Source organism: Rattus norvegicus, chromosome 3 (assembly GCF_021556685.1).
Source record: "Rattus norvegicus strain SHRSP/BbbUtx chromosome 3, alternate assembly SHRSP_T2T, whole genome shotgun sequence".
Taxonomy (NCBI): Eukaryota; Metazoa; Chordata; class Mammalia; order Rodentia; family Muridae; genus Rattus; species Rattus norvegicus.
The window spans coordinates 161,676,397-161,701,726 of record NC_141536.1 but is presented as its reverse complement, the minus strand read 5'-3'; the positions used below and the strand labels follow the sequence as shown (position 1 = coordinate 161,701,726).

The following is a 25,330-nucleotide window of genomic DNA, read 5'->3' as shown; positions in this document are numbered from 1 at the left end:
TGGGTTCGTGAATCCGCACAGCGGCTTGGGAGGAGGCCGCCGGTCAGAGAGAAGCAAGGGTCACATCACGGGTCTGACAGGGAACAAGCACCTCTGTTCCCCCCACTGGAACCAGAGGTCTCTTGGTAGCATATTCTAACCCTCGGTTCTCTTTCTGAACACCCGGCATCTAGGAGACAGGGGCACAGCTCCCAGCATGGCCTCCCCGAGCTCCAGCCACACCTGCAAACCTGCAAGTGCCCATATTCCCAGGCCGAGTCAGTGCGAGGTCCAGCCATGGTCCCCCTCCCCAGAGCTCTGTTCCCAGACTGTCTGATCGTGTTTCCCAAACAAAGTACACTGGCAATTTGTCTGGCTGCCTAATTCCTCCGAAGACGAAGTGACAGACTCCCGACCGCTCCCCCTCTGTGTTGGCTTTTATTCTTTCTTTCTTTATTTTTCCCTCTCGCCCACTCTACCCTGTGGCTCAGTCTCCCCACTTGTATTCAACTGTCACTCTGGTATTAGCCCACTGTCTGCCTGGCAGCCCACAATTACACACTTATTTTATTACCTAGTTTCCCACCCAGAGCTGGTGAGTCATGCCCTAACCTTTCTTGCTGTAACAAACTCCTCTTTCTACCTTCCCTCCTCCCCGACAGCCTCCTCACCCCTCAACTTTCAGAAGTCAGTATCTGTTCAAACCCATGTCACCCTGCGGCGAGATGGGACAGGCTTATCTGTGGCTCTGAGCCCGTGGCCTTGCCTTCCTTCCACCCAAGCAGTCGGTCTGAACAAAGGAAGTGCTGTGCTCTGTATTTTCAAGTCCCTTGGGAACAAAACAGGAATGTGGTAAACAGGACTCAAGAAAGGACAGGACAGTGGTACCTTGGTCCCACGGGCAGATCTTGGACCAAGACAAGTCAGGACACTCCTCTCTGTAACCTGGACTTCACAACACGACTGCATTGACAGATCACAGAGATCAGGCTAACATCCAGCTCCGGACAGCAAGGCATGAAGCTCCTGGGTGTTTTTAAGTAACTATCCTAAGAGAACAGAGGCAGTTTTTATAATATTTTTATTTTAAAATTATTTTAATTTATTTTCCGGGGAGAGGGGTGAGTACATGTGGAGGTCAAAGAGCAAATTGTAGCACTCACCCTCTCTCTCTCTCTGGGAGGACATGGGTCCCGGGGATTGAACTTGGGTCTTCAGGATTGGTGGTGGAGTCTTTACAGTCTGAGTCGTCTCACTGGCCTAGGTGTGCCGTTTTGAAAATATCTAAGAGTTAAGTCTGAAGCTCTCCGTGTCGCGGCTGGCATGGAGTTGTCTCTAAAGATGCTGAGAAGGGACATGGGAAGGAGAATCTTGAGGATGAGGGCATAAGAGCTGGAGAAACCCTTGGGTCTCTTGCCAGACATTAATATTTACAGAAGGAAACAGATTTGGCCAAGACTGGGGAACAGACTTTAAGCTCTAGACACCAAGTCCTTCCCAGCACCTATGTTACCTGAAGTTAAGGGAAGAATGCAGATCAGAGAAAGGTTCTGAAGCACACACACATGGGGACTGAGACAGGCAAGATTAGGCTAGCTAGACATCCTCACGGTCACACACACACACACTGTCACACACACACACACACTCATGGTCATACACACATATACACATTCATGCTCTCTCTCTCTCTCTCTCTCTCTCACACACACACACACACACACACACACACACACACACACACACCGCCAATCAACTAGTCATGAATATGAATATGAAAAAGTATGAAATGCCCAACTAAGACCTGGACACCCGGTAGCCACAGTCCCTGGAGCGAAGCCTTAGGGATGAGAAGTCAGGAGTTAAGGGTGCTCTGCCTGGGGCTGGAGAGATGGCTTAGGGGTTACGGGTGTGACCTGCTCTTGCAGAAGAGCCAAGTTGAGCTCCCAGCACCCATGTCAGGAAGCACAATTGTCTGGAACTCCAGCTCCAGGGGAATCGCATGCCCTCTTCTGAAGGCATACTATGTGCACCATGCACATACCCACATACAAACACAAACGTAATTATATAGATATGTAGACACTCAGTTCCCCAGCTTGTGATCAGAGCCTCCCGCTAGTACACTCTTCAATCTCGTCTCCCCTCCTGGTCGAGGCTTCTCTCTCCAGATCTCATTAATGGTTGGTCGAGTTCACCTTTTAAGATGGACGGTTCGGAAGCTTCCATTGCGGTCACAGACGTGTGCAGCCACCCCTCTGGCTCCTTCAGCACACCTCATCATCTCTCCCCTAACAGCACATTCCCCTCCAGACACACCAGCACCCCTGCAACCCCTTGGCAAGCACCAGCCCTCTCCACGCCCGTATGCTCGCCCTTTATGAGGTTCCATCGATGTGGAATCATACAGTTGCTCTGTGGACTTTTGTGACTGGCACCTCTCATTTGGTTCTCTCACACTGCAACACGCCTCGGGAGTTTTTCATGGCCGAATGATGTTCCACCATGTGGCTAGGTTGTGCCTTTTCTGCTCATTAGTTAATAAGCACTTGGGTTGTCTCCATTTGGGTGTTTGTGTAAAAGTGTTTCTGGCCCTTGGTGGATACCACTCAGCTGGTAGCTGCCGCCAACTCATGTTTGCCCAAATTCCTCTTGCCCGAGTAAAAGCCCTGCAATGGACTAGTCGAAAGCAAACTTTGCTGAGCAATCCATCTTCCTTAGGAGCCCGGTGTCCTGCCTGAACCCTGACACTATCTCGGTGGCAGCCTGTCATGCCAAATGTCTCTACGACATTTCCAATTTTCTCTGTGTCTCCTTCCCTGTACCCCGTCTCGAGCCTTCAGATTTCTGATTAACCGATCCATCACTCTTCATGCTCAGATCGAAGAGAGTTTGCGGTTCAGTTTCCACGTGAAGTGTATCTGCTAGTCTCTCTTTGGTCCCTCCAAGCTCCCAAAATTCAGTCTCTGCAGTTCTGAGAGGTGAGAAAATGGAGGATTACTCCAAGAAAAATGAGGCCAAGCACCAGAGAAACAGACACTTCCTGTCAGAAGCAAAGCCAGAGAGAATACAGATCTGTCACCGCCTCATCTGGCACCGTCTGCACCAGCTCAGGTAGGAATCATTGGTCAACCAGTAGAAAATGCACAAGTAAACAAGGCAATTAGAATCAGATGTCTGGCCAGAGAGATGACCCTGTGGGAAAGGGTCTCTGCTTCCCAGCCAGGAGTTTCAGCTTAAGATCCAGAGTGAAAAGGGGAATAGATTCCACCAAGGTATCCTCTGACTACCACATGTAAGGCAGGTGTGCATGTGTGTGAGCACACACACACACACACACACACACACACACACAGTACAATAAGTAAACAGATAAGAGATGGCTCAGCTTTTAAGAGCACTGACTGCTCTTCCAGAGATCCAGAGGTCCTGAGTTCAATTCCCAGCAACCACATGGTGGCTCACAACCATCTGTAATGAGATCTGTTGCCTACTTCTGGTGTGTCTGATGACAGTTACAGTGTAGTCATGTACATAAAGTAAATAAATCTTTAAAGAAAATGTAAAACCCAATGTTCCTAAATCAATAACATGAGGCACCTATAGAAACCATGTTATAGCAGGGAGGTCCCAGCACTGGGGAGGCAGAGGCAAAGGCAGAGTTTGAGGATAGCCTGGTCTACAGAGCAAATCATCTAGGACTACACAGAGAAACCTTGTCTAGAAAAAGGAGGAAGAAGAGGAGGAGAAAGAGAAAAGAAGAAGGAGGAGGAGGAGGAGGAGGAGGAGGAGGAGGAGGAGGAGGAGGAGGAGAAGAAGAAGAAGAAGAAGAAGAAGAAGAAGAAGAAGAAGAAGAAGAAGAAGAAGAAGAAGAAGAAGAAGAAGAAGAAGAAGAAGAAGAAACAGGTAAACAAACCATGTCACATGTGACTGCTCCTCTCGGCATTCACGGCTCTTACAGTGTTTTTCCATTTGTCTGTCTGTATATGTGTCTCTGTGAGTGCATGCAGAATCCAGAAATTAGCTTAAGTATCTTCCTCAGTCACTCTTGACCTTTTTAAACTTTTATAATTTTTTGACTCTCACTGAACCCACAGCTCACCAGTTTAGCCAGGCTGGCTGGCCCATGAGTCTCAGAGATCCTCCTGTCTGTGCGTCCTCCGTGCTGGGATCTTAGGCACATATGGTCATACTCTGAGATCTTAGGCACATACTGTCCTCATACCCTAGTTTTTACATGGGTTCTGGGATTTCCTCGTGTCTGTACACCTTACCAACGGAGCCAGCTACCCAGTTGTGCCTATGCGTCCATCAACAAGACACAACGGGTGTGAGCCAAGCGAACTTCATCGATTCCGGAGGCCTCCAATTTAGAGCCAGCCTGATAGAGATCAGGTTAAAGTTTACCCTTTCAGATCTTCAAGAAAGGCTTTCCTAAGCAAATTAACGCTGTCAACAAGATTTCTGGTGCCTGATGAAGGTACTTTAGAAAGCACGGGATGTTTTCAAGTGGATCAAATGGGGCCCAGATTAGAGCTACAGAAAATCAGTGAGGATTGTCCAGGAGATGATCAATACTGACCTTGAAAAAACAGTTCTGAACTGTCCTATACTGTCAACTTCCCATCTCCTGGAGTCATTTTCCTAGCCCTGTTCTTATCGGCTCTGAGAGTAATCAGACGCCCCCCTGCCCTTGTTGTTTATTGGAAAAGTCACTTAACCTTCTTATACAGTCAGCTAAGCCTTCTCAGGCGTCATTCCAAATGATAAGGAAATGAAACGAGCAGTCTGTCGTGATGAGGCGCTTTCCGGGCTGCTGAACTCTGTTGGTGAAGAACTCAACATTTCAAATTGGACAATAATGCAGACAGATATAGCGGCCGAGCCACTGGAGCGAAAACCTTGAGTCTAGACATACACGGGCGGGAAAGAGCTGTCCTTCAAACGCTCTTGGGCGAATTCTGAGAGGTGCCTCTAAGCGTAGGATCAGGTTGTCACTGAGGGAACAGAAACGAATAGGACTAGGTCAGGGTTCCACCTGGTACCACTTCAGGGAATGTCACCACGTTCATCTGCACAGGAAGCTGAGGTCCAGAGGGACTCATTCACCCCTTGCTCCCCCAAGGTGCGGACTCCATTAGATGTCTTTTTACACAATGTCCAACCAGCGCCCTGCTATAGACCACACCTGGCCAGAAGATTCTCTCCATTCTGTGGCACTGTGCCCACACAATTAAGGGGGATACTAGGAGTCAATGAGATGGCCCATCAGATAAAGGCACTTGCTATCAAGCTTGATAACCTATTTCCATCCCAAGAATCCACATGGTGGAAGGATAGAACCAACTCTTCTAAGCTGTCCTCTGACCTTTACATGTATGCCAAAGCTCTTGTGCTGTAGGTGCACACATGCATTTACACACTCATGTGCACAAAAGCACCATACATATACACACAAATGTCAAATGTATAAAAGAGGAAAGAACACTAGAGAGGGCTAGATGGTGATATGTAGCAGTATTCTCCAAGTTGAAAGATTTCCATTCTGAGGGAGGCTCCTTTAGAATCTGAAATAAACAACTCACAAGAGGTCCACGAGGCTCCCTCTCCCCCCCAAAATTATATAAGAGTAAGGACTCCTGTGAAGAAAAGCTCCAGACTTGCAACTTACACGAGTGTCTTTGAGTTATCCATGATCCCGTAAATCACCCCTCACCCATACTCCATAAGCCACCCTGATTAAACTCATTGCCTCACTGAGTTGTACATGATTGGAATCTTTTCTTTGACTTATCTAAATCCTGTATCTGGGGTGAGGGGACATTTAAATTTTCACATCTCTCCAGAAAAGAGTTACGTATCAAGTTGAATAAAGAGTTTAGGTTGAGGGGTTGGGGATTTAGCTCAGTGGTAGAGCGCTTGCCTAGCAAGTGCAAGGCTCTGGGTTCAGTCACCAGCTCCGAAAAAAAGAAAAGAAAAAAAAAGAGTTTAGGTTGAGTCTGGAGAAGGGAAAACTAAAGAACAGGAGACAGGGAAGAATTTGCCTAGTTATGATCAATACTTCACCCCCAGAAGATGTCACCCACCTCAAAAATACTCCTAAAAACTTCTTTGCAATTCACGACTTAATAACTTGTTGCTTGATAACTGCTTAATAACTCACTGGGTCCTCTGTGCCTCAGGGAAGCAGTAAACTTCTGTTTAATCAAGGTCTCTTGACTTAACTGAATTATTTTCTTCAAGGGGACAAGAACCAAAAGATACAGCCTATGTGGTGGTGGCACATGACTTTAGTCCTAGAACTACACAGAAACCCTATCTCAAGATCTCAGAAACCCTTTCCTCCCTTTCCTCAGGGAGGAAAGACCCAAGGGATATCCCCAGTCTCAAGGTTGTAGTAGAGTTGAGACAAGCCTTCCAGACTTGACCTCACAGCCCAGCCATTGTGGGACTGTTTTGAAAGAATCTTTAGCAATAACTGCAAGAGACAGGGCATCTTGGGTGGCAGATTGACAGCTATCTCCTTAGAGACATGGTGCTTTTTGTTGTCAAGTAAGGAACTGGCCCTTTCTGGATGCCCCAGTGCCCTCTGTGTCTGGTCAGCTCCCCACAGAGATCTGAAAGAAGCAGACATCTGGAGGCCTGAGCTGCCAGCCAGACCCGAGCCAAGAGTCAAAAGTGAGAGGACCCCCTCCCCCAGGCCCTCTGAGACATTGGTTGCCCTGTGGCATCAACACATGACCGAAGGAGACCATTAAGGAACAGGAAGCAGAGTCACAGCCAGCTCCAGTGGCACAGGCCTGTCCCCAAGCTACCTGGGAAGCTGAGGCAGAAGGATCATGACTTCATGACCTGTGAGCTCCTGTTTCAAAACACACGTTAAGAGAAGTAGCTGGGTGGCAGAAGGCTTGCCTGTCTCATTTGAGCAACTAGGTTCAGTCGGGGGAGGGGGAAGGAGCCAAGGGTCACGCATAGAATAACACAAAATATGCCTTATAAATGTAACCAGGCTTGAGAGAGACAGCCTTGCAGCGAGTAACCACTCTGAAAATGTGTCCCCCTGTGGCTGTAAGCCTTGTGACAAATACCCCCTCACTCTCGGTGCCTTCAGGCCTTATCCTCTAGAACAGCCATTGGTAGTTATTACATCTTTAACCCAGGCACCAACGATGGGAACTCTGAAGTGTTCCACCACACAGAGATGAACAAGTTCTATGGCAGTGAGAGCGAGGGAGTCCTTAGAGCATGTCCCCGCATCAGTTCTGCTAGGTCAACCACCATAGCTCACCCCGTCTGAACTCCACTCCCGAGCAGGCCCCCTCGGCTCTGCGCTGTTCCCCCATTAGCAACAGAAGCCACAAGCTAACTGCTTTCTGAGCCACCAGCCCCTTGCATTTACCCTCAAGAGGCTCCGGCCTGCCACGCTGTGGCTTGTCTAGGCCCAGACAGAGACTTTGTCCCCCTTTATTTGACAACCACTGTTAATTAGAAAATTACATCTCAATTCATCTTAAAAACAACTAAAGTCCAGGCTAATTGCTGATGGGCAGTTTAGCCCACGGCATCGAGACAGATTGCTGGCAAGAATCCAGAGACTAATCCCGGGGAGGAAGCAGACCTGATAGAAGGTTCTAGAGAAGATCAAAGGTGTGTGGGAGTGCATCGGCAATGTCCAGAGTCCTCTTCATGTCTGTCCCACAGAACTTCTGGGACAGGTAGTGTCATAAAGTGCCCAGCCAATGGCAGGGGGACTTGCATTAGGAAGCCAGATTTCAAGTGTGTTGCTCCATGGTTGCTGGAAGCTGCCTAGCGTCCTTGACATTTGAACTTCTGAGTCTATCCCACTGATGAATGTCAGTCAGACATCTTTCAAAGCTGGGGGTTGGGGATTGAGACAATAATCAGGCCTTGTCTTCTTGACCCTAGGGAAGCTAAGAAGTCAGGTGTAGCGGGGGTCCTGGGAGGGAAGGCATGGGCGATCGAGTCCTTGGCCAGCACCTGAGGGAAGGTCGGTTCCATCTCTGAGCAAGGAAAAGGGTCAGAGGACTACAGTGGCAAGAGAGAGAGCAAGACCCCTAAGCTGCAGGACAGGGCTGGGTTACATGTGGGAACCAGTGTGAAAGGACACAGTAGGACAGCGGGGTTTGACCTCCTCACACATCAGGTTTTCAAATCCAACACGCGAAGAATGGTTTCCTTCACATCAGCCTTGGCCGTGTCCAACGATGAAGGCCAGCTGGCTTTGAACTCACTGCACCGCCTAGGCTGGCCGCAGTCTCCCTCCAAGTTCTTTTTTTAAAGAGTGTCTGTGTGAGAAGATACACACATGAGTGCAGGTACTCACAGAGTCCAAAAGAGGGCGTTGGGTCCCCCGGTGCAGGAGTTACATATACAGATGGTTATGAGGACCCAACACACAGCCTAGTGTTGGGAACAAGTAAAAGACACTTACCCTAGGTACTACCATTTTGTTTTCAAACTCCATCTAACCATAGGGAGAAACCGAATCCAAGGTCCCAGGTCCTAGGGGAGCTGGGGACTGTGGGAGCTGTATTGGATTTGGGCCTGGTTGCTTTGTCACTGTGTGGCACAAGAAGTTAACATTCACAGAATGTTGTCAGCCTGAACAAGACCCTTCTGGGTCTCCAACAAGGTTTGACCCCTGCTGAGCCCTGCCCTTGCATGTGGAAGCCTTTTGTCCCCAACTGGGAACAGTCTGGCCAGGTACTTCTCACCTGAGTCAGAATTAGGCTGGCCTTCCTGGTTATTTCCCTAATTTATTCAGGCCACATAGTCGGTCCTTTGTTACCGAAGTCTCAGCCAGGGTTCCCCACTGTGCTTGACAGATACCTGCTAAGTGGTGTTCTTTGGATATATAGTTTGGTCAATAAAGAAACCAGAAGCGCGCTCTCTTCCTCTTCTGGCTTGACACGAATAACCTGTGTGTGTGTGCTTCTTTCATCCCACAGGCTTTCGCCCGATTCTCGGTACCGTGTCGGTGCTGGCGCCGACAAATGGAGGTTCCACCGAGATCGGAGAAGAAAGGAGTACTGTTGGGACGTCCCGGGAGCCCGGCCGGCATAGAAGCAGGGACGGATTGGGGTAAGATGGGCCAGAAAAGGCCTAGATGATTTGGGCTAGCCTGAGTAAAACTTGTCATATAAATGGGACAAGGTAATAGTAAAGCGTTTTTACATATGCGTTCTTTTAGAGTTATGTTTTAGTCTTTGGACCCCGACTAGAGATAGTTTACACCCTAGACATGAGAGAGAATGGGCTTAGAAAAACAGTCCTACCGGACTCTTTGCAGATGCTTTGGATAAAGAGAAAAACTTCTCAGAGCTCTCCTGGGAACAGAAGAAAGGCAGGAGACGTCCTGCCTCTCTGCTGGCTCCTATTGGAGAAATGCTTATTTCTGGTTCTGGGTTCCATAGGTAGGATATGTGGGTCCCTTCGGAGGGACACCATCTAGAATTTTCCCTCTTTGTCTATTGTCTGTCCCTGGTGCACCAGGCTGTCCATGTCTGTCAGTTTATGTCTGTGGTTTTTGTTTCTCGTTGCTTAAATGTTTTATGTTTCGTGGTCAAAAGAAAAAAATGGTAAAAACTTTATCTGCTGGTCGTGCACACCTTGACTTGGTTTTAACTCGTTTCAAAAAGGAACAAATGAATAAAAAACAGTTTCAATCAGGTTTTTGAAGCCCTGTGCCTAGAGCCAGGTGTCTAGATTAGCTGGAGAAGCTGACCAGAAGCTAAGCGTCTACACGAGCTGATCTTAAAAGCGCCAACAGCTTCTTCATACAAGAGTTGATAGCTGTTTCTCTTAAAAAAAAAATCCCTGACTTATTACTTGACTCAACAGGTGACAAGGTGCTTCTCCTAAAATCATAACAAAAGGGTAAAAATGGTGTTTGGTCTAAATATTAAAGATAGGTGTAGCCATTTCAATTTTGTTTCTTATTGGTTTTATATGTATAAATATGCTCTACTTGCCTTGGTTGTGGACTATTGGCTTTCAAGTTATTGGATATGGTTAAAAGGGTATAATATTGGTAACAGAAAGTTGACATAAAGCTAGTAATCTGGATGGAGTCATTTTAGATAGCGTGTGACATGGGCCAACCTAGGGAAACAGGTCTAAATTGAGGTAATGTTTTTATGGAATTCTTATGCTAGAAACCAGGCTTCTAAAAGAATTTAGGACATTGTCTATTCATATATAAGAATTCATATATAAGAATTGACAGTCAAACTTTGTATCTATATTCTGATGATAATTCCACTGCCCCAAGAACAGCTGCCTAGTCACATACTCAGAATTCAGGTGACATTCCAAAGTTGTGGCTGTGCTCTGGTGTTACAAAGAGATCTTAAAGATTGTGATTAAAGATTGTCAGTGTTACATTGACTAACTCAAACTTATTTATAATTTTTAAAAAAATCAAACAGGTAGAGATTGTTACAAGATTTATGAAGGATTGATGAGGTTTTAGAACTTGTGAGAACATTACAGCCAGTTTGCTTACTCCAACGGCCATTCCAAGATAGATTTAGAGGATTATTTTTATACAATTTGTTTACGTCCTGGCGATTGTGAGTTTTCATTTTGTGAGCTTGCTTATAATTTTAGAGAGCCCATAAAGTGATATCATTAAAATTTTTACTAAAGAATGGCTAATAGCCTTATATTATGAAATTTTGTCGCTTCTTCAATGTAAGAAGTTAGAACTTTAATCTTTAAGTATATATGAAAATTTTTACTACAAACCTTTGCTCTCAAAATGAGCTTTAATATTTGGGGAGTAGCTGTTACACTACTCCAGAAAAGAATATTTGAAGCTAATTTTAAGCTTCTAAGGATATGTTAGTTGGCTAAGTACCTCACCTTACCAGAGGACTTAGGTCTTTGTTATCCTCATTGGAGATAAAGCTTCAGATGTGTTAATACAGAACTGTAGACTAGAGTCATGGAAGTTTTTTAAAAAAAGAAACCTGGTAAAACATATCTTATTCCAAACAGCAATTAAATTGGTTATTACAAAATACTGATATTTGGCCTATCACATATACAAATTTTCAGACAAAATTGATAATTTTACTCTTTACATGCTTTTGTACTTCCTATATATTTGTGCATACAACCCATAGGAAATGCGCTTACTGTATTTATAGGTGGTTCATCTAATGAAAAGGCTACATGTATGATTAGATCACTTGTTTATTCTCGAGTTTCTGCTGCTTCAGCACAGATTATTAAATTCCGGGCTTTAGCCACTGTTTTTATAATGTTAAAAAAAATCAAGTTTCAATTCACATACTGATAGCCAATGTGTGGCTTGTGGTTTACAATTGATTTCAATTACTTAATGCTTTATTAGAGGCAAGTTTTCTACATGAAATCAGTGAGTGATTTCAGTGTAAATTGTCTGACAACTCACTGTCCTTTCAGTGCTCTGGCTCAGACAACTAAACAAAACCATAGACCCAGCTCTTTGAAAATGATAATTGAGTTGATATGAAAAGAGAAAGACTCCATTTGCTTACTTTCAATTCCCAGCCTCGCCCTGCGAGCTCAGGGATTTCTAATATGACTAAATCTGGACAATATTTACAAGATTTGACATTTCTAATTAATGCTTATGTTTAGGTAAATAAAGTTTGTGAGGTGCTAGAAAGATGGCTTAGTGGTTAAGAACACTAAGCTGTTACCTTATAGGACATTTTAGAACTCAAACTAGATTGCCTAGACCCCTTAACAAGGGAGGACAATGATACTAGACAGTTTATATCTTAATAAATAAAAAGGGGGAGTTATCCCTGTATGCTATACAATTATTTAATAATACTCCTTTTATTTCCAATTTTAAAATTTGGGTGCCAAGGAACACTCTGAGTGTTTATGACACCCTACAACTAGACATATTTCTGACTAGGTGAAATAGAAAGATTCACATATTGGCATGATCCTGTTCAGGTATTTTTATGGGGAAGAGGGAATGTTTGTGTTTTTTCTACAGGATGCTACAAGAGTGTGCCAGCTGCCAGAGGTGGTTGCTGAGACTTGCTGATCCTGGTTACATGAAGATTCAGCTCTCGTGATTCGGGTCCCTAGAGTCATTCCTCCGCCCTGAGAGGAAGATAGAAGATTCCCCTTCATCCTTTGTCATCACAGAGATTTTGCTGTTGCTGCAGTCAGTGTTACCGCTGCGTGTGTTCCCGTCCCATTGTGGCCTACGCTCAGACTCTGTACACTGCTGCTTCCTGGAGAAGACTGGACTCCAGCTGTTACCCCTGTCCTCTCATTCCCCTGGTCACTCTTGCTGCCTTAACTGGTGTGGTCATCTTACAGTCTATAGCTTCACAAGAATGCCATCTGCGTGAAGCTGCTATAGACTGGAGAACTCTGCCCTGTTTGTACAGATCTCAGACATGGTTCCCTTGCCTGCTGGTTGTTCAGAGAAGAATGGCTGATCCTGAACTGTCCTGGCTATACGTTATTTTCGCTGCTATTGTAGCAGCCATTTACTGCTGCAGACATTGTGTCTACAGTGTCTGAAGTTACCCTCCCCCCATTCTATTGTTAGACAAACACAGTGGGTGAACTTTCTGGAGTAGTTGTTTACAATTGGGAATTCTAAATTTTATTACAGGTCTAAATTTTATTACAGGAGCCGCTCAACAACGGTCCTTGTGCTTCTTTTCACATGCTGAGGAGAACCAGTAAGACAATGTACTTGATTAGGTGCCCACTACTTATCAGGAGAGGCTCAACTTCCACAATCTCCTAAATTATTATCATCTGGCTCCTACTCTTTCGCCCCTGGGCTCAAGTAAGAGGAATGAGAAGATGACCTGATGTAGTTTTCCTCAGCGACGGGCAACTTCCTCTGACCCTTGACCAATCTAGACACGGACCCTTGAGGGCGACAAGGTGATCCTATGTCAGAGAGGCTGGGGTTCGAGAGGTCGATCCTAAGACAGAGGTGACTACGCCCCGTTTAAATGTACGGGCCGGTCAAATGCTCCTCTGCCCAGTTTCTCCCTCCTTAACAACACACACAGTTAGCCCAGAACGGTGTGTTACAACATAATTTCATTCCTAGCCATTGGGGTACAGTCCTAACTGCAAGAGTGGCTCGCCATGGCCGAGCTGGGCACTCTGTGAGGCATGTCTGATCTCTCTCAGACCACTACTTCCACCTAATGGTCTTTTATAAAAGAAATACGGAGGAGTTGTGGGAGCTGTATTGGATTTGGGCCTGGTTGCTTTGTCACTGTGTGGCACAAGAAGTTAACATTCACAGAATGTTGTCAGCCTGAACAAGACCCTTCTGGGTCTCCAACAAGGTTTGACCCCTGCTGAGCCCTGCCCTTGCATGTGGAAGCCTTTTGTCCCCAACTGGGAACAGTCTGGCCAGGTACTTCTCACCTGAGTCAGAATTAGGCTGGCCTTCCTGGTTATTTCCCTAATTTATTCAGGCCACATAGTCGGTCCTTTGTTACCGAAGTCTCAGCCAGGGTTCCCCACTGTGCTTGACAGATACCTGCTAAGTGGTGTTCTTTGGATATATAGTTTGGTCAATAAAGAAACCAGAAGCGCGCTCTCTTCCTCTTCTGGCTTGACACGAATAACCTGTGTGTGTGTGCTTCTTTCATCCCACAGGCTTTCGCCCGATTCTCGGTACCGTGTCGGTGCTGGCGCCGACAGGGGACTTCCCTACAGCTGAACAGCTTCTGCTGTAAACAGCTGTCTGGGTCCAGACACCAGGAACGACTTCTCTGTCTTGCCGGCAGGATCAAACAAGTTCATGTTCCCAGGCCTAGGAACAAACACCTCCCACCTCACTTCGCCAAGTGTCTTCTTAATTGTCTGTTAACTGGTTAAGAATATAGAAACTGCTATCATCTTATCCAAGGCGCATACGTTGTAAACATTGACTGCCTGTTATGCCTGAGTTAACTACATGGTGCTGATCCGTCCCTTTGTCCCCTTGTCACTCTGAACTCTGGACCTAATGTCTAGGAGGATGAATTAAGGAACTGGAAGCCAGGTACCTGGATACAGACGTCCCCAGCAGGTACCCCCTGACTTAACCTGTAATGTCAAAATTCAACCAGATAACACTGCAGCTCCCCCAGCTCACTTCATGTTCTCATTCTTTTTTTTTCTTTTTTTTTTTTTTTGGTTCTTTTTTTTCGGAGCTGGGGACCGAACCCAGGGCCTTGCGCTTCCTAGGTAAGCGCTCTACCACTGAGCTAAATCCCCAGCCTCTGTGTTCTCATTCTTTTAAAGAATGTTACACTCTCTCTTTGGGGATGTGGTTCAGATCCCCAACTGTCCTCCTTCCTAGCAGTCAGAAAACAAAGCTTTCATATTTAAGCTTCCGTACCTGAAGTGAGTCTTCTCCACTTCCATCCCAAACCAAACACTAGGATCTTTGGGAGAAAAGTTCATACCCCTAACCTCAGACTCACCTCTTCTGACGAAAGACGTTTCTAAATGCTACCCTGGCTTTCGTTCCTCCAGTGTTCTCCTGCCAAGCCCAGGGCCTTTCCTAACGTCTGTATCCAGCTTGCAGGAGCTAGGACTTGTGTCTTCTCCAACCTCCCACAGGGTTGAGGATGGGAAAAGACAGGGGCATGTATGCAGCACCCTCGGGTGGCCAGGTGGACATGGGAGGGAGGTTTACAGCGGTTCTTTAAAGTACTTTTAGAGGTTGGGTCATAAATAGAGAGAGGCAGTTATCCAAGTAAAGTTCTCCTCTCCCCACCGGTGTGATTGTGTGTGTATGTGTGTGTGTGTGTGTGTGTGTGTGTGTGTGATTGTGTGTGTATGTGTGTGAGTATGTGTGTGTATGTTTGTATATGTGTGATTGTGTGTATGTGTGTGTAAGTATGTGTGTGTATGTGTATGTGTGATTGTGTGTGTATGTGTGTAAGTATGTGTGTGTATGTGTGTATGTGTGTGTATGTGTGTGTATGTGTGTGTATATGTGTGTATATGTGTGTATGTGTATATGTGTGTATGTGTATATGTGTATATGTGTGTATGTGTGTATGTGTGTATGTGTGTATGTGTGTATGTGTGATCGTGTATGTGTGTGAGTATATGTGTGTATGTGTGTGAATGTGTGTGAATGTGTATGTGCATATGTGTATGTGCATGAGTGTGTGCATATGTATATGTGTGCGCATGTGTGTGTGAGAGAGTACTTGTGTGTTTGTGTACTCACATACATACCAATGTCTATCTCTGAGTATAGGGGAAGGTAGCTACAATCGGATGTGTTAGGGAATTAGAATAGAATATTTCTTGTGGGAGGCTGGAGCGATGTCTCAGTTAATGCAATGTTTGCCACCCAAGCAGGAAAACCCTAGTTCAAACCCACAGCCACATTTAAAAAGCCAGGCACGGCCGCATCATTGTCATCTCAGCTCTCAGCTCAGGGTAGGTAGACAAGTAGATCCCTGGGCTCTGTGAGTCCCCTACCTACACCACGCCCAGCCAGTGAGAGTCTTATGTGGCAAGTGTTCCTGCGGACATCAGGCTTGTGCTCTGCCACACACACACACACACACACACACACACGTGCCCCTAAGAACAGCACAACCACCACCTACATGGAACTGAAGTTGCCAGAGACTGTGCCTCTAAAAGTGTGCTTGGCCGAGAGTGGGTGGTTAGTGGGACAGAGACCTGGATTCTCCATGTCAGGGTTGATCAAGGTGGGTAGAAATCACAAAGGCTGACTGACCCTTCTGGAGTCCTGCACCAGCACTAAACTCTGAAGTTACTCTGGGCTGAGTCCAGGCAATGCCATATGCTACCCAGGCTCCAGACCTTGACCACACTATGCCCCTCCCATATCCCCAGGGGGGAAACCAGGGAAGTAGACCCCAGCATCCCGCTGGTAGGCTGCAGAGCACAGGACAATGTTAATCATTAAGGTTTCCAGAACTCGCACTTGAGAAAAGCAACAATTTAATGAATGACTAAAGTGCTCCCTAGTCTCACCAACTAGCTTCCTCCAGCTCTTCTTGTTCTGGGACCTAAAAGGAAAAAAAGCGAGGGTCAGCGGACAGGTATCTCGAACACAGGTCATCCGCCGCCGGCCCACACCAGATCTGCTCCACACATCTCTTCTACTTGGTTGGCAAGAACACTTGATGATCTTTGAACTTGTTTCCACTTTTAAACTGGGCTGACTTGACTTGTGCACCCGTAAACACCTGAGAAACTCCTCCCCTGCTGCGGTCTATTGGACCCAAGTACAACTGTTACGGCGAGCAAGACCCTGGCCCCCTCCTTCCAAAGGCAGTGACTTGTCTGGTCCCCCCAGGGAAGCTACTTTGAAACTTTTATCTTAGATTGAGAAATACATCTTTATCCACACACCACACAGGCTTCTTGTGGGGTCACTCTAACCAAGCAACTGAACACTGAGGGGTTTGGGGGGTCCCTGTGGTACGATGAGATCAGACCAGAGAGGTCCAGGGCTTCTCTACCACATGAGTTGGCTTCGCTACAGACACCCTGGGCTTGAGCCTCTAAATGACACCTCAGATAATATCTGTTCCCCCTGCAGAAGCTGGGGCCCCAGTGATGTGGAGCAAGAGGACTTTGGAGCAAGTCTCCTCAGGATTAAAATCAGCGCCGTCTCGGGCAGCACCAGCATGTGCCAGGGTAATAGTACTGTCGCCCCAGGCCCTCTGGTCCCGATAAGACAGGCGCAGGCCTCCCTTGTGAGTCTGTGGAAACAGGCAGTGTTCCTCCCCAGACCCAGGAAGGTCTCCAAAGGGTCAGATCCTTGTGTCCTCCACTGGAGTTGAGGATAAGAAGGTGGTATAGTGCAACATGAGGTATGGTTTAGGGGGAACCTTCTGCATATGGCTGTGAGAACCTTGCACACAAGGGCATGTGGACACATGCAGACCTTACAGCACTCCCCCAAGCCAGTGTGTCAGCAGAGGGCCACTGTATCCAAAGCCAACCAAAGTGGTGGGGCAGCTGTCTGTCTGTGCAGAGCTGCCTGCCACTCCTTGCCCCGGCCTCTCTCCCCTCATCTGTGTCTGTCTGCACACACAGACAAAAGAGAGAAAAAGAGACAGACAAACAGACACACAGACAGACACACAGAGAGAAAAACAGACAGACAGACACACACAGACAGACACACAGACAGACAGACACAGAGAGAACGAGACAGACAGACACACAGACAGACACACAGACAGACACAAAGAGAGAAAGAGACAGGCAGACAGACAGACACACAGAAAGAGAGACAGAGAGTCAAAGAGACAGAGACAAACAAATACAGACTAAGTAAGACACACAGAGAAGTAACCTGATATGTTCTTCCCCCTCCTCTTCTTTTTGTTTTTGAGATGGATCCTCAAGTAGCCCAGGCTGGCCTAGAACTCACTCCGTACCATGGGCTGACCTTGAACTTCAGATCCTCCTGTCTCCACCTCCCGAGTGCTGGGATTAGAGTCCTGTGGTACCCACCACACCTAGCTCACACAGTGCTAGCAATGGGAGCCAGGGGTTTGTGCCAGCCAAGCAAGCTGAGTGAAATTACTTCACTAACTGAGCCACATCCCAAGCCCACCTCTTCTCTAACGGAGGAGAGTCACAGCTTCCCGGCACCCATCAGGGTCCCCTCCCAACCCCTAGGAGCTCCTCTGGGCATCTCCCTAATCCAGGTCAATCACTCTGCCAAGGACAGTACTGAAGCAGGCTGAAGTGAGCCGCCTCTCTCCTTGAAGGGTGAGGCAGAACTCAGCAGCACAGAGCCAGGTTCACCTCCCTCCCGCTCTTCCGGCTTCCTGACTGCTGGCTGCTGCTTGCTCTTTCCCTTCTTCCCAACTTCCTAGCAAACTCTCATGAGAACAAGCCAGACCAAAAGCTATTGGCTGTCAGAAAGAATGCTGTCCCTCAGCCCCTCATTCCCCGAATACATCCTGGGCAAGAGGTGGATTCTCTTCCCACCTTTCCAGGCTTGGGATTCTCCTCAGCTTTGGAACCCATGTCCATATAAAGCCAAGAGTGTTTTCAGGGACTGTGACAATGGCTCGATGTGACACTGGCTGTTCTTTCAGAGGGTTTGGGTTCGATTCCCAGCATCCATGATTTCACCTGACTGTCTGTAACCCCACTTTCTTGGGACCCCACGCCCTCTCCTAGCCCCCATGAGCAGGCGCACACATGGTTCAAAGACACACACGCAGGCAAAGCACCCATGAACAGTTAAAAGGTTGCTGGAGGTTTTTTGTTTTTTTGTTTTGTTTTGTTTTGTTTTGTTTTGTTTTGTTTTGTTTTGTTTTGTTTTGTTTTGTTTTTAAAGCAAAGGGTGCTTTCAGCAAGAGAAGTTAGCCAGGAATTTTCTGGCAGCTTCTCCCTGGGAACTGGATTTCACACTGTTTGATTACAGTATACAGCCTTATAACTTTTACAAGTCTGGCAGTTAACATTTTAAGATGTGCATTACACTTGACTGATACAATATACACAACTGTGAGTGAAGATAAGCCAGACCACCACACGGTTCTCATAACCTTGAAGCCTCCGAACTGGGAAGAACTAGTGGAGTAGTTTACCCGTTGACCACTTAACCAACCATGTTAAAAGTCCTAGACTTGATCCCTCATACTGAGGGGGTGGGGAAAACTGCTCAGAACCAAGTTGAATGACTGCAAATGTCTGCCTCACTGAGCTGGGTATGTGCTTGTGAGCCCAGCATGAGGGAGGCCTCAGCAGATGTTCAAGGCCAGCCTGGACTACAGAGCAGGCTCCTGTCTCAAGAAAACAAAACGAAACCAAAAAAAAGGGGGGGGGGAGGTGGATTGTGATTGTGCTTCTCTATTCCTGGACTTGCTCCGTCAGCAAACATCCGAGGATTGCACCTGTGCTTGGACAGTGACCTAGGCACACATGTCACCTGGGTGTTACCGCCAGCAGAGTTGGAAAATTCCACCTTCCCAAGAAAGGCCACTTTCCAGCTCTGAAGCACTGAGGCCGCCCACAACAGAAAGGGGGTTTCAACTTTACCTCAGGGGACTTTAACAAGGCCCTCAAAGATTTGCAGAAGATAAAAGGGCCAGTCCTTTTTTTTTTTTTTTTAAGATTTATTTATGGGCTGGAGAGATGGCTCAGTGGTTAAGAGCACTGACTGCTCTTCCAGAGGTCCTGAGTTCAATCCCAGCAACATTATTTATTTATCTTATGTATATGAGTACACTGTAGCTGTCTTCAGACACACCAGTAGAGGGCATCGGATCCCATTACTGATGGTTTCGAGCCACCATGTGGTTGCTGGGAATTGAACTCAAGACCTGTGAAAGAGCAGTCAGTGCTCTTAACCACTGAGTCATCTCTCCAGCCCAAAGGAGCCAGTTTTGATACTCTGAGGACCAGAAACTTTCATGGTGGAAGGAAAATCAGGAGCAGAATCCTCCAGGGAACAGTAGGCCTGAGGACTTCGGGAGAAACAAGGGGCCGTGTGGAAGAGCAGGGCAGACTGTGTGACAATCATGGAGTCCAACTGGAGAAGAGGGGGTTAGGCATCAGCTCTCTTAGGGGCTCTGCCTGGGGCATAATGGAATGTGGGGGTATAGCATGGTACTGGCCAGGTCTCGGTGGGGGCTACAGAGACAGCATTAGGGGACTCTGGAGAGATTCGTGAGGTAAGTCTGTTTGCTGAAGGAACGGATGCTGTTGTAAGAGAGGGGACAGTCTCTACAATGTTTTCCAGAAGCATCTAGAAACACCAATAAGGGTTTTCACTGAGTACAGTAGAAGCCTGAAGAAGGCAGAATTTGGGGTGCAGTGGGGTATGAAGAATTCTGCTTTGGACAGGGAGTGAGAAGCACCCGACAGGACCCATCCATGTGGTTCACTGAAAGCACTAAGACACTGAAATCCCCAAGGGAGAGGTTGTAGAGGTCAATCCAAGGAGCAAACCTTGGGCCCAGCCTGGTCCTGGGGGGCGTGGCTAGCAAGGAAAGCAGGAAGCTGATGGGAGACTGAGATAGCCCCCAAGGGGAGAGCCAGGGATATTGGACATCCAGATGAAAGTTGCACTTGTGTCCTTCCAGCTCAGACCGGGTGGCTCTGGGGGCACGCACATGTCTTCCGGACCTTGGCATTATAGAGTTGGTGAGCAGGGTCCTCTCTCTCCAGGCTCTGAGGACAGTCCCTTCCTTTGCCTTTTGTAAAAGGTTTCTGGAGTCCTCCTCCTTCCTTGTTTCCAGTATCTCTCCACTTCCAAAGCCTGGAGCACATTCTGTTGACTCTCTGTCAATTTCCGTGACTACGTCTTCTGATCATGACACCCCATCCCAACAAGGTCCTCCCAAAGACAGCAGACCAGTTCAGGGTAATCTCATCTCAAAGCCCTTACAGAACACACATTTGCACCAGTCTATGCAAAGGAAAGTGGGGACCCCTTCAGCACACAACGTGAGCTACCTTCAGCAACCCCAATACTGGGACCGTCTGCCAGGTCTAGGCTGTAAAACCCCCTTCAAGGCTGCTGGCCATCAGGGTCTATAGACTGAATGTAACAGAGGCTCTCTTCATTGACTAGCTAGCTCTCCAACTGACAAACAGAATAACATGGAGGCTTTCCCAATAAAGTTCTGGAGAGTTCTGGAAACCGAGGACACTTTTATGTAACAACTCCTCTAATGTGCCGCCTCTCTGAAACACGAACTTTCCAGCTTTGAGAATCTTTTGCCTTGTTGGTCCCCCAAGTCTCCATGAGTGTCCAAGTCCAAGGCAGTGCCGAGCTTCTCGGGAAGTCAGAACATTCCCTCCATGTTCAGGTCAAAGTTCAAAGTATAGTGACAGGATACAACGACAGTGCTTGCCCAACAGGCTGCTGACACGTGCCAACACAGCCAGTCCTGGGCCGCCTAGGGCTGAAGTCAGAGTGACCTCAGGAACATTTTGGACAAAGGCTATTTGCTTTTTTTGGGTACAAATTATCTCCAGCACTTAGAAGGACCAAACTTTCCATGTAAATGCAGATTAACTAATAATCCACACAACCCATTGCTCATCCAGCTTCAGGGCAACAGGAGCCGGAAATAGAAGTGACTAACTATGAAGAAGAAGATTGGGCCATTTGATCTCCAGGTCCCATGTGTGACAAAGCAGCGGCCAGTGTGACAACCCTTCCTGTGGACACCAGCAGGTGACGGAGGCTGCATACGCAGCCTAGGCAGCACAAATGAACCCCAGCCCTGACAGCTGCCTCCTCTCTCAGTAAAATGTGCACGTATTCCATCTTGGAAAACAAGCTGCAAGCTGGAGGTGCTGGGTGCCGGAACTCACCTCATAAAAGCCTCCTAGGTACCCACTTTCAAATGATAAAGGTCCTTAAAGCACAGCCCAGGGTCACTACAACCACCTAGAGCATGAACTCTCTAAGTGTAAGCACTGGAAGGTTCCACCGCTATAGGGTAATAAAAGCATGCCCACCATGGCATCCTGTAAACTTGTAGGCTGTGCAGATTATATGTAAATCATGTGTGCTCTTCATACGTGTTAACAGGGTGGCAAGAAAGAATCACAAAGGGCTAAAGGACTGACTCTGTGTGAAACTTTCCACCAACAGCTGTCAGGGTCAGTCCAGTAAAAGGGAGAGAGATCCCTGCCCACCTAGAACTTTCCACCCACCCCACACGGCATAGACGGGGACCTGGCATGCATGCATACATATGGTTATCACGTGCAAATGCATATATTGGCATATCCTATGCAAATACACATTTGAATTTTTCACAGGCAGATATACATTTGCATAGCATGTGCAGCTATGTTTGCCTGTCATGTGTATATTTTTTCACGTTGTATCTTAATTATAATGTATATTAAAATGAGCATGTTAAGTTAAATATAATGTTTAGACATCAAAATATTTGTAATATTCTCCACAACAAGAAATGAGTAAATATCACTCAGTGTTTAAGACAAAGACACTATGGGGTGTCTAAGGGAGGTGGTAAGAGGGGACTATGAGCCAGTCAGTGGTGGCGCACACCTTTAGTCTCAGCACTCGGGAGGCAGAGGCAGGCAGACCTCTGTGAGTTCGAGGCCAGCCTGGTCTACAGAGCAGTTCCAGGACAGCCAGGGCTACACAGGTGTGCGAGTATAAACCAGGGTCACAGCCCACTGCGCTGAATGGCTTGAGTTCTTAGGCCTGCCAGCAGGAAACTAGGACAGCTGTAAGAGGTGCCTCCCTCCAGATATCGTCTCCAGGACCACAAGCAAAATCACAACAGGGAAGACTTCCCACATCTGCCTCACAGACCCTCTCCAGGTCCGCCTTCCCAGCCCAGCTGTCTCCTTTCATGAAACTCTGCTCCTCCAAGTCTGCCTCAGTTTCCCCTCCCGTGTCCCTCATTTCACTGGCCTATGTCTCATTCATATATCTATATCATCTTGGTGTATGTCTAGCTCTATATCATCTATGTCTATAATCTATACATCTCTATCTATAATCTATACATCTATACCTATAATCTATACATCTATATCTATAATCTATACCTCTATATCTATAACCTATATCATCTATGTCTATACTCTATACGTCTCTATCTATAATCTATACATCTATACCTATAATCCATACATCTATATCTATAATCCATACATCTATATCTATAATCCATACATCCATATCTATAATCCATACATCCATACCTATAATCTATACATCTATATCTATAATCTATACCTCTATATCTATAACCTATATCATCTATGTCTATACTCTATACGTCTCTATCTATAATCTATACATCTATACCTATAATCCATACATCTATATCTATAATCCATACATCTATACCTATAACCTATACATCCATATCTATAATCCATACATCCATACCTATAATCTATACATCTATATCTATAATCCATACATCTATACCTATAATCCATACATCTATATCTATAATCTATACATCTATATCTATAATCTATACATCTATACCTATAATCCATACATCTATATCTATAATCTATGATCTATATCTATAACCTATACATCCATATCTATAATCTATACATCTATATCTATAATCTATGCATCTATATCTATAATCCATACATCTATATCTATATAATCTATATCATCCATATCTATAATCTATGCATCTATATCTAGAATCTATACATCTATATCTAGAATCTATACATCTATATCTATAGAATCTATATCATCCATATCTATAATCAATATTATCTATACAATGTCTATATCTATGTCTGTCTGTACATCTATATCTATGTCCACATATCTATACAAACACCTATACCTACATCTGCACTTGAGCTGGGAATACTGACACAAGCTGGTAATTTCAGCACTCAAGAATTGGGGACAAGATCAGCAGCAGCTCAAGGTCATCCCCAAACACATGGGCCATTCTGGGCTCCATGAAAATGTGTCTACAAAAAGAGGGAGGGAGGCAGAACTAGCTTTTCATCCAGGAACACTTGCTGTTGAGAATCCATCTTTGACACCCACACAGCAGCTTGCAAGCATCCCTAACTCTGGCTCAGGGATTCTGATGCCCTACTCTGACCTCCTCAGTGACCAGGCACATCCAGGTGCACAAACATACAAGCAGACAAAATGTGCACACAAAATAAATAAAATGAATACAACTTTTTTTTAAGGAAGAAAAAAGAAAGAAGAAAAAAAAGAGCTTTTCTGTTTTCACCATGTAGATTCCTGGAATCAAACTTCCACAGGCAGGCTTGGTAGCAAGCCCCTTTTTCTGCTGGGCCATTTCGCTGCCCCCTGGAGACATTTTAAAAAACTGAAGTCGAGCTAAGCCAGGTGGAAAATGACTGTAATCCTAGGACCAGGGAACTGACACAGGAAGAAAGAGAATTCCAGACTAGCCTGAACTACGTAGTAATCCCTGAACCAGGGAGATTGAAATAGGATTTAGCACTTTAGGCCAGCCTGGGCTACATGAGACTCTGTCTCAAAACAACAAGCAGACAAAGAGAAAACCCTGAGTGAGCTACAGAGAAAAGGGAGGAGGCCACCGCCGGCCCTTCCCTTCACTAGGAGACCCTGACTCAAAAATAAATAAATAAAAACTTTAAACATTGAGGATATTAAAAAAATAGAAAGAATGCAAAGAAAAAACAGTCCAGCCTGGACTACATAGTGAGTTCCAGGCTTTTCTAGCCTGGGCTACAACGAGAAAGAGAGAGAGAGAGAGAGAGAGAGAGAGAGAGAGAGAGAGAGAGAGAGAGAGAGAGGAGATGAAGTGGGGTTAACTGTTTTTTGAAAGTTTCCTACACCAATCTACAGGTGGGCTGTACCTGGCCCACCGATCTATATATCCTGAGAAAATCCTGTAGCTGCAAAATTACCCACAAAGACACTGGACAGGTGGTTATTGTTCAAGCAGAAAAGGTCATTTGTATGATTTTTTTTAAAGTTATAGCTCTTTCTCTTCCCCAAGGAAGCCAAGCAGGGGGCAACACACAGAGCTTCGTGAAGACTCTGACAGGCAAGACCATCATCCTTCTTGAGGTAGAGTCCAGTACCATTGAGAAGGTCAAGGCCAAAATCCAAGACAAGGAAAGCATCCTACCTGCCGAGCAGAGGCTGCGACTCACCGGCAAGCATCTGGAGGACGTCGCACCGGATCGGACTACAGCATCCAGTGTAGTCCTTGGATCCGGTGCTGCGTCTGCGCTGTGACATCATCAAGCCTTCATCAGCTTGCCCAAGAGTACAACTGTGACAAGATGATCTGCCGCAAGTGCTACGCACGCCTGCACCCTCATGCAGTCAGCTGCCGCAAGAAATGCAGCCACATCAACAACCTGCGCCCCAAGAAGACGGTCCCCAAGAAAGCTGAGGCTGTACCTGGCCCGGGACCCCAGGACCAAATGAAGTCCGCTCCCATTGAATGGAGCAAGAAAAGAAAAAAGAAAAGTTATTATAGCACTGGTTTCACTGGGACCTCTAAATAGTTATCTTCCCAGATCAAGTTTCAGCACGGAGATGCACCTGCGCATGCGCATGTGTGCGCGCGCACAGACAACACACAAATCTCAGACGTGAGAAGAGAGGCAGTGACCCAATACTCTAACGAATGCACGAGAGTTTCTGTTAAATTTGACGAGTTCTATCTGTTGCACTATTGATTTTTTTTTATCTTTATGTATATACTATCCGCAAATAAGAGACAAATAGTTTGAGAAAGTATGAGGAGACTAGGCTAGAAGAAGAAGCATCCGTGCGGATATCGAAAACTTCCCCAGCTACAGATAGGAGGGGGATCCACACCAGGGTATTGGGGAGTGTGTC

At 46.3% G+C, this 25,330-nt stretch overlaps 2 long non-coding RNA genes across 5 annotated transcripts; both read right to left on the bottom strand.

Annotated features, from left to right (window-relative positions):
• Positions 1 to 770: 770 nt before the first annotated feature.
• LOC147995846 (uncharacterized) lies at positions 771 to 25,015 on the bottom strand. Of its 2 annotated transcripts, XR_015684060.1 has the most exons (4): positions 6,066 to 6,285; positions 4,082 to 4,976; positions 1,143 to 1,323; positions 771 to 1,028 (listed from the first exon to the last, which is right to left on the bottom strand). It is a non-coding gene; the product is annotated as an uncharacterized LOC147995846 (long non-coding RNA). The 2 variants fall into 2 exon arrangements; XR_015684061.1 differs by lacking the exons at positions 4,082 to 4,976; positions 6,066 to 6,285 and adding an exon at positions 24,609 to 25,015.
• LOC147995847 (uncharacterized) lies at positions 7,416 to 17,853 on the bottom strand. 3 transcript variants are annotated; one of them, XR_015684057.1, is made up of 5 exons: positions 17,327 to 17,853; positions 15,994 to 16,028; positions 13,692 to 13,855; positions 8,432 to 8,518; positions 7,416 to 8,285 (listed from the first exon to the last, which is right to left on the bottom strand). It is a non-coding gene; the product is annotated as an uncharacterized LOC147995847 (long non-coding RNA). The 3 variants fall into 3 exon arrangements; XR_015684058.1 differs by lacking the exons at positions 15,994 to 16,028; positions 17,327 to 17,853 and adding an exon at positions 14,369 to 14,463; XR_015684059.1 differs by lacking the exons at positions 8,432 to 8,518; positions 13,692 to 13,855.
• Positions 25,016 to 25,330: the final 315 nt, after the last annotated feature.